The sequence below is a fragment of the Notamacropus eugenii genome, chromosome 3, assembly GCF_028372415.1.
Source record: "Notamacropus eugenii isolate mMacEug1 chromosome 3, mMacEug1.pri_v2, whole genome shotgun sequence".
Taxonomy (NCBI): Eukaryota; Metazoa; Chordata; class Mammalia; order Diprotodontia; family Macropodidae; genus Notamacropus; species Notamacropus eugenii.
Window position 1 is genome coordinate 390,643,759 of NC_092874.1, and position 9,611 is coordinate 390,653,369.

The following is a 9,611-nucleotide window of genomic DNA, read 5'->3' on the forward strand; positions in this document are numbered from 1 at the left end:
GCCCTGAGGCTGGAAGCAGCATTTGAATCTCAGACCCCAAACGCTGGCTGGGAGGATCAGGAGGTGAGGTGGGTGTGAGGAGAATATTCAGAGGTCAAGTCACTGGCTGGGAAAATGCCCAGAAAAGGGAAAAGAAATAAGACTATAGAAGGTTACTTTCTTGGTGAACAGGCATTTCCTCCCTGCCTTTCTGATGAGGAAGAACAATGCTTACCATCAGGCAAAGACACAGAAGGCAAGGTTTCTGTGTCCCAGCCCACCCAATGGGCTCAGGCCATGGAAGAGCTCAAAAAGGATTTTGAAAATCAAGTTAGAGAGGTTGAGGAAAAGCTGGGAAGAGAAATGAGAGACATGAAGTCAAAGCATGAACAGCAGGTCAGCACCCTGCTAAAGGAGACCCAAAAAAATGTTGAAGAAAATAACACCTTGAAAACTAGCCTAACTCAATTGGCAAAAGAGGTTCAAGAAGCCAATGAGGAGAAGAATGCTTTCAAAAGCAGAATTAGCCAGATGGAAAAGGAGATTCAAAAGCTCACTGAAGAAAATAGTTCTTTCAAAATTAGAATGGCACAGATGGAGGCTAATGACTTTATGAGAAAGCAAGAAATCACAAAACAAAACCAAAAGAATGGAAAAATGGAAGATAATGTGAAATATCTCATTGGAAAAACAACAGACCTGGAAAATAGATCCAGGAGAGACAATTTAAAAATTATGGGACTACCTGAAAGCCATGATCAAAAGAAGAGCCTAGACATCATCTTTCATGAAATTATCAAGGAAAACTGCCCTGAGATTCTAGAACCAGAGGGCAAAATAAATATTCAAGGAATCCACAGAACACCGCCTGAAAGAGATCCAAAAAGAGAAACTCCTAGGAACATTGTGGCCAAATTCCAGAGTTCCCAGGTCAAGGAGAAAATTTTGCAAGCAGCTAGAAAGAAACAATTCAAGCATTGTGGAAATACAATCAGGATAACACAAGATCTAGTAGCCTCTACATTAAGGGATCGAAGGGCATGGAATAGGATATTCCAGAAGTCAAAGGAACTAGGACTAAAACCAAGAATCACCTACCCAGCAAAACTGAGTATAATACTTCAGGGGAAAAATTGATCTTTCAATGAAATAGAGGATTTTCAAATTTTCTTGATGAAAAGACCAGAGCTGAAAAGAAAATTTGACTTTCAAACACAAGAATGAAGAGAACCATGAAAAGGTGAACAGCAAAGAGAAGTCATAAGGGACTTACTAGAGTTGAACTGTTTACATTCCTACATGGAAAGACAATATTTGTAACTCTTGAAACTTTTCAGTATCTGGGTACTGGGTGGGATTACACACACACACATGCACACATGCACACACACATAGAGACAGAATGCACAGAGTGAATTGAAGAGGATGGGATCATATCTTAAAAAAAAAAATGAAATCAAGCAGTGAGAGAGAAATATATTGGGAGGACAAAGGGAGAAATTGAATGGGGCAAATTATCTCTCATAAAAGAGGCAAGCAAAAGACTCATTAGTGGAGGGATAAAGAGGGGAGGTGAGAGAAAAACATGAAGTCTACTCTCATCACATTCCACTAAAGGAAAGAATAAAATGCACACTCATTTTGGTAGGAAAACCTATCTTACAATACAGGAAAGTGGGGGATAAGGGGACAAGCTGGGGCGGGGGGGTGATAGAAGGGAGGGCATGGGGAGGAGGGTGCAATTCGAGGTCGACACTCATGGGGAGGGATAGGATCAAAAGAGAATAGAAGTAATGGGGGACAGGATAGGATGGAGGGAAATATAGTTAGTCTTATACAACACAACTATTATGGAAGTCATTTGCAAAACTACACAGATTTGGCCTATATTGAATTGCTTGCTTTCCAAAGGGAAGGGGTGGAGAGGGAGGGAGGTAAAGAAGGTGGAACTCAAAGTGTTAGGATCAACTGTCGAGTAATGTTCTTGCCAATAGGAAATAAGAAATACAGGTAAAGGGGTATAGAAAGCTATCTGGCCCTACAGGACAAAAGAGAAGATGGAGACAAGGGCAGAGAGGGATGATAGAAGAGAGAGCAGATTGGTCATAGGGGCAATTAGAATGCTTGGTGTTTGGGGGGGGGGGAGAGGATAAAAGGGGAGAAAATTTGTAACCCAAAATTTTGTGAAAATGAATGTTAAAAGTTAAATTAAAAAAAAATAAAAAAATTAAAAAAAATTTAAAAAAAAATGCAATGCCTTCCCATTTGTTTGCAAAAACAACTGACATCAGGGAAGATTAAATTTATTGGTATAAAATACTCTACATGTGTGTTTGAAGAGAGTTTCTCTCTCTTCCTCTCTTTTTTCTCTCTTTTTCTGTATCTCTCTCTTCTTCCTTCCTCTCTCTCTCTCTCTCTCTCTCTGAAGTTGATCCCAAAGAAGTATGTATATAACACCAACTAATTGCCATGTACTATACTAAACACTTTCCAAATATTATCTCATTTAATACTCACAACACTCTGTGAAGTAGGTGCTGTTATTTATTTTTTTATTAATTAATTAATTTGTTTCTGGTTTTCTACAATCACTTCCATATGTCTTAGATGTTTTCCCCTTCCCTTCCCCACCTTTCTGCCTCCCTCTCCACTCTCTTCCCAAGACAGCATGCAATCTTATGTAGGTTCTGTACATACATTCTTATTAAATACATTTTCACCTTAGTCATGTTGCATAGAAGCATTAAAATGAATGGGAGAAACCAGGAAAAGAAAAGAAAACAAAACCAAACACAACACAAGAGAAAATGGTCTGATTCATTTTGCAATCCAATTCCACAGTTCTTTTTCTGGATGTTGAAGGTGTTTTGCCTCAAGAGTCCATTGGGAATGTTTTAGGTCCTTGCATTGCTGTGAAGGGCTAATTCTACCACAAAAATTCGTCCCAGACTATGGTTGCTGCTATGTACAAAGTTCTCCTGGTTCTGCTCCTTTCACTCAGCATCAGTTCATATAAGTCTTTCCAGGCCTCTAAGAAGTCCTCCTGTTCATGATTTCTTATAGCACAATAGTATTCCATTACATTCATACACCACAACTTATTCAGCCATTCCCCAATTGATGGACATCCCCTCAATTTCCAGTTTTTGGCCACCACAAAGAGTGCTGCTATAAATATTTTTGTACATGTGGGACCCTTTTCCATTTTTATGATCTCTTGGGGATACAGTCCTAGAAGCGATATTGCTGGGTCAAAGGGTATGCACATTTTTGTAGCCCTTTGGGCATGGTTCCAAATTGCTCTCCAGAATGGTTGGATCAGCTCACAGCTCCACCAACAAGGAATTAGTGTTTCAACTCCCACATCTTCTCCAACATAGTAGGTGCTGTTATTATCTTCATTTTTTTACAGTTGAGGAAACTGAGGCAAATGGAGGTTTTTTTTTTTTTGTTTTGTTTTGTTTTGTTTTTTTTAAGCAACTTTCCCAGGGTCGCATAGTTAGTAAGGTTCTGAGCCCAGCTTTGAACTCAAGTATTTCTGACTCCAGATTCAGCACTCTATCTATTTATCACCACCTAGCTGCCTCAAAGCTTTTACATCAACTCCACTCCTCAAGCAGAACAGCAGTAGCCAATAATCATTCACTTCAACATTTAGGAGAGTCTTACATAATATATTCCAGGCTTGAAATATGAGGTACACCTCATCTACCATGTTTTAACAGCCTTTTCACCCTGGAAATAATCTCTTCACCCTGTGGCCATCTTACCCTAGAAGGTAATTTGACTTTGTAGCCCTTTCCTCTGATTGGTCAGTTCCTCCCAGAGATTGTCTTTTAAGAAGTCAAATTAAGCCACCTTTTGCCTCAATTCCTACCTAGCCTTTAGTCATCAAATGGGCATTCCCTCAGATAAACTGAGACCTGAGAAAGACCTTAACTTAAAAAGGCCAGTGTTTCCCTCTGCATCTAGGGCCATTGCCACTCGTCCTGACTTATGTCTTACTGTTAGACTGGACTGCCATTACTCTGGAGAAGAGTAATGATGACTTTGCACAGCCCTACCTCCCTTAAATCTAATTCACTTTGCAAGTCAAGACATGACCCTTCGGATGTCATTATTTCTCTTAGAAAATTCAGGATAAACAACAGCAGCAGTCCTCCCAGGACCTCCATGTTAAGGGAATTATTCACACCATTCCTTAATTTCTCACTAGGCTCTGCTCCTGACTCTCTGCACCTTCTCTCTCCATCCCTTCCCCACAAAAGTGACCAGGTCGGCCATCTTTATTCTTCTTCTGGCTCTGCTCCTAACTTTCCGGACTCCCCTACTCTCTTATTTTTCACCTTATTTTTCTTTTTTTTTTTCCTCCTCAAATTACTTTGCTATTTATTTTGCTTATACCTTGTGCATATTTTACATGTATTTTTGTTATTTTTTTTTAATTAAATTTATTTATTTAACTTTTAACATTCATTTTCACAAAATTTTGGGTTACAAATTTTCTCCCCTTTTATCCTCCCCCCCCCCCCCCCAAACACCAAGCATTCTAATTGCCCCTATGACCAATCTGCTCTCTCTTCTATCATCCCTCTCTGCCCTTGTCTCCATCTTCTCTTTTGTCCTGTAGGGCCAGATAGCTTTCTATACCCCTTTACCTGTATTTCTTATTTCCTATTGGCAAGAACATTACTCGACAGTTGATCCTAACACTTTGAGTTCCACCTTCTTTACCTCCCTCCCTCTCCACCCCTTCCCTTTGGAAAGCAAGCAATTCAATATAGGCCAAATCTGTGTAGTTTTGCAAATGACTTCCATAATAGTTGTGTTGTATAAGACTAACTATATTTCCCTCCATCCTATCCTGTCCCCCATTACTTCTATTCTCTTTTGATCCTATCCCTCCCCATGAGTGTCGACCTCGAATTGCACCCTCCTCCCCATGCCCTCCCTTCTATCACCCCCCCGCCCCAGCTTGTCCCCTTATCCCCCACTTTCCTGTATTGTAAGATAGGTTTTCCTACCAAAATGAGTGTGCATTTTATTCTTTCCTTTAGTGGAATGTGATGAGAGTAGACTTCATGTTTTTCTCTCACCTCCCCTCTTTATCCCTCCACTAATGAGTCTTTTGCTTGCCTCTTTTATGAGAGATAATTTGCCCCATTCAATTTCTCCCTTTGTCCTCCCAATATATTTCTCTCTCACTGCTTGATTTCATTTTTTTTTTAAGATATGATCCCATCCTCTTCAATTCACTCTGTGCATTCTGTCTCTATGTGTGTGTGCATGTGTGCATGTGTGTGTGTGTAATCCCACCCAGTACCCAGATACTGAAAAGTTTCAAGAGTTACAAATATTGTCTTTCCATGTAGGAATGTAAACAGTTCAACTCTAGTAAGTCCCTTATGACTTCTCTTTGCTGTTCACCTTTTCATGGTTCTCTTCATTCTTGTGTTTGAAAGTCAAATTTTCTTTTCAGCTCTGGTCTTTTCATCAAGAAAATTTGAAAATCCTCTATTTCATTGAAAGATCAATTTTTCCCCTGAAGTATTATACTCAGTTTTGCTGGGTAGGTGATTCTTGGTTTTAGTCCTAGTTCCTTTGACTTCTGGAATATCCTATTCCATGCCCTTCGATCCCTTAATGTAGAGGCTACTAGATCTTGTGTTATCCTGATTGTATTTCCACAATGCTTGAATTGTTTCTTTCTAGCTGCTTGCAAAATTTTCTCCTTGACCTGGGAACTCTGGAATTTGGCCACAATGTTCCTAGGAGTTTCTCTTTTTGGATCTCTTTCAGGCGGTGTTCTGTGGATTCCTTGAATATTTATTTTGCCCTCTGGTTCTAGAATCTCAGGGCAGTTTTCCTTGATAATTTCATGAAAGATGATGTCTAGGCTCTTCTTTTGATCATGGCTTTCAGGTAGTCCCATAATTTTTAAATTGTCTCTCCTGGATCTATTTTCCAGGTCTGTTGTTTTTCCAATGAGATATTTCACATTATCTTCCATTTTTCCATTCTTTTGGTTTTGTTTTGTGATTTCTTGCTTTCTCATAAAGTCATTAGCCTCCATCTGTGCCATTCTAATTTTGAAAGAACTATTTTCTTCAGTGAGCTTTTGAATCTCCTTTTCCATCTGGCTAATTCTGCTTTTGAAAGCATTCTTCTCCTCATTGGCTTCTTGAACCTCTTTTGCCAATTGAGTTAGGCTAGTTTTCAAGGTGTTATTTTCTTCAACATTTTTTTGGGTCTCCTTTAGCAGGGTGCTGACCTGCTGTTCATGCTTTGACTTCATGTCTCTCATTTCTCTTCCCAGCTTTTCCTCAACCTCTCTAACTTGATTTTCAAAATCCTTTTTGAGCTCTTCCATGGCCTGAGCCCATTGGGTGGGCTGGGACACAGAAACCTTGCCTTCTGTGTCTTTGCCTGATGGTAAGCATTGTTCTTCCTCATCAGAAAGGCAGGGAGGAAATGCCTGTTCACCAAGAAAGTAACCTTCTATAGTCTTATTTCTTTTCCCTTTTCTGGGCATTTTCCCAGCCAGTGACTTGACCTCTGAATATTCTCCTCACACCCACCTCACCTCCTGATCCTCCCAGCCAGCGTTTGGGGTCTGAGATTCAAATGCTGCTTCCAGCCTCAGGGCTTTTGGCGGGGGCAGGGCTGCTATTCAGTGTGAGATTAAGTTCAGGTGGTCAGTTCAGGGCAGGGCCGCCTCTCAGGCTCAGTTCCCTCAGGGGGTTTATGCACAGACCTTCCACAATAGATCCAGGCTCCTGCCTGCTTGGGGAGCCCTGGTCTGCCACTGCCTCTCAGCTTCTGCCTCCCGAGGGGGCCTGAGTTATGGGGGCACCCCACTCCCTCTCTCACCAACCCCCGTCACCTGTGGGTGGAGGGACTTGAGCGGCCGCTGGAGATCCCGTCCCTGAAGCCTGCTCGGATCTGTTCCTCTCAGTGCCGCGGCCACGGCAGGTCTGGGCCGGGCTCCTCGTCTGCAGCGCGACGGACCTTTTGAGAGAGGTTTGCAGGTCCCTCTGGAACAGAAATCTCCTTCGCTCCACTGTTCTGTGGCCTCACTGCTCCAGAATTCGCCGTGAGTTACTTTATATAGATGTTGTATGGGTGTGGGTTCGGAGCTATGTGTATTTGCGTCTTTCTACTCCGCCATCTTGGCCTCACCTTCTTTTTCATATGTTGCTTTCCCTCATTAAAAAGGAAGCTCTTGGAAGGCAAAGGCCATCTTTCCTTTTGCTTGTATTTGTTTTTCCAGTACTTATCATAGTGCCTGGTACATAGTAGGAGCTAAATAAATGTTAATTGACATGATATTAGCTAAATTTCAGCAAAAATCCCCCTAATATAGAGTTCATGGATAGAACTGAAAAATGAGTCTAATTATTTAGTAAGCACAACTAGTGATGTCCTTCTTCCATTTGGATTGACATATCTTTTCAAAGCATCTTTTCCAGTCATGACAGTTATTAATACCAAACTGATCTTAAAGCATGGCCTTTGAGCTGCCACATCATAAAATGTTAAACCAAGATTTGGAAAAATAATGAAACACATTCAATGAAATTGTTCTCATTTAAGAATATTCTTAACCAAGAAATCCACAAAGATCTTACATTCCATTAATAAAGGGGACAAAATAAAAATGGCTTAAAATTGTTTAGTTTATCTCTTACCCTTTAAAAATTGTGTGTGTGTGTGTGTGTGTGTGTGTGTGTGTGTGTGTGTGCGTGTATTTTATAGGAATGGGTGATAAGGACTAGATCTGTGATTCTATTGGTACAGAGAAATCCCAGGTGAGGAAACTTCCTCTACTAATGCGAGTAACCATTCTCTGCAACTTGTAATTTTATTAGGTTGCCTAGATCACTAAGAGAAGGTCATTCAGTCATTATGTGCCAAGGTTGGACTTGAATTCAGGTCTTTCTAGTTTCAAAGTCAACTTTTGATTCATTATAATACCAGACTGCCTATTATATATTTTATAATGGAAAGAGACAGAGAGAGAGAGAGACAGACAGACAGAGAGACAGAGAGACAGAGAGAGAGAGAGAGAGAGAGAGAGAGAGAGAGAGAGAGAGAGAGATAGAGGGATAGAGACAGAAACAGGATGTAATGTGATAAAAATTGATAAGCACTGAGTATATCTCAGACTACTTTGTGTTGTGCTGATTGTATCATGTAGGGGAAGGGAAGGGACTAAGTTTTTATGAAGTGCCTACTATATGCCAGGCACGGTGCTAAATGCTTTTTAAAAAAAATTCTGGAAAACTACAGGGTTTCCTAATGAGATTTATGGTCATTAAAAAAGGAACCAGGCTAGTCATCCAGAAAGGAAAATAATAATGGATAACACTGATATTGCACTTTATCTCACTTACAACTAAGACCCTGAGAGATTAAGTGAATTGCCCATGGTCACTCACTAAGTATTTGGATCCCAGTCTTCTTAGCTGCATGTTACATACTCTCTTTACTCTACCATATTGACTCTCAGCAAAGTGAATAGGCAATACATATTAACCAGATTGTAGCATGCACTTGGAAAGGCTTCTCATTGAATTATTGCACTAGTACATATGTCTTGGGCAGGTACTTCAAATGAACAATGAAGTGGGACCAGAATCGAATGAGGAAAGACCTCTGGCAGAATCCCATCTGGGAGACAACACTGTGCTTTCAGTGGTCTAAGCTGCTGGTGGAAGCCAAAGTTCATCATTTTAATATGAATATTCTCCTGTTCTTATTTGGCTATAAGTCTTTAGAGAGCACAATCTCAGAAGAATCAAATTTCTGCATGATCCTATAAATACACGGTAGGAAAATGAATTTCACCGAGGCTGACTTTCTCATGGGAAGGGTCATAGAAAACACCATTAGGGACATGCATGGTTCAAAAAAGAGGTAGACTGGTAATGCATGCAAAGTGAGGTGTAGTGAAGCTCTGACCTCACTCTTCCAACCCACAGGTGCACTATAGGAAGTTGAGCTCTCAGAGATAGACTATTTCTTCTCTTGATGGTCAAGGATAGTGTTTCTTAAACTGTGGCTTCTGACCCCATGTGGGGTCTCAAAAAATTTGATGAGAGTAAAAGATTTCTGAATGTGCAATTTAAAATCAAGCATGTAATGAATCTCAAGCTTTTCTGGTAGCACTTGCCCATGCTCCATCATGCAACTTCACTGAAGCCTTGGTTCTGAACACAAAGCATGCGCACTTTGCACTGTATATTGTCACACCATGCAACACCAAAGAACTCACCCGAAATGCAAAAAGGGGTTGTGAGTGGAAAAAAATTTAAGAATCCCTGGTCTAGAGTATCCCTGATGGGCAGTGGTAGTATCATTCTTTAATGCTATCAGCTTGAGCCTTCATTTTGGTGTGTCCTTACTTTAACCTTGAATGATTCACACCAGTTCCATTTAAATAATTACTTAAGCAATTAAACAATAACTTTTACAAAGGGGTATTTACAATGAAGAGATTACAAAAATCAAAGAAGAAGCCTTTTCTAATCTCTCCCCAAGGGGCACAGTTTCCCCTATAGTATATCATTCCTGAGGAAGAGTAGGCTCAAACTTAAAGCATTTTAGGGGAAACTGAGTCTTCCTGTCTTGTC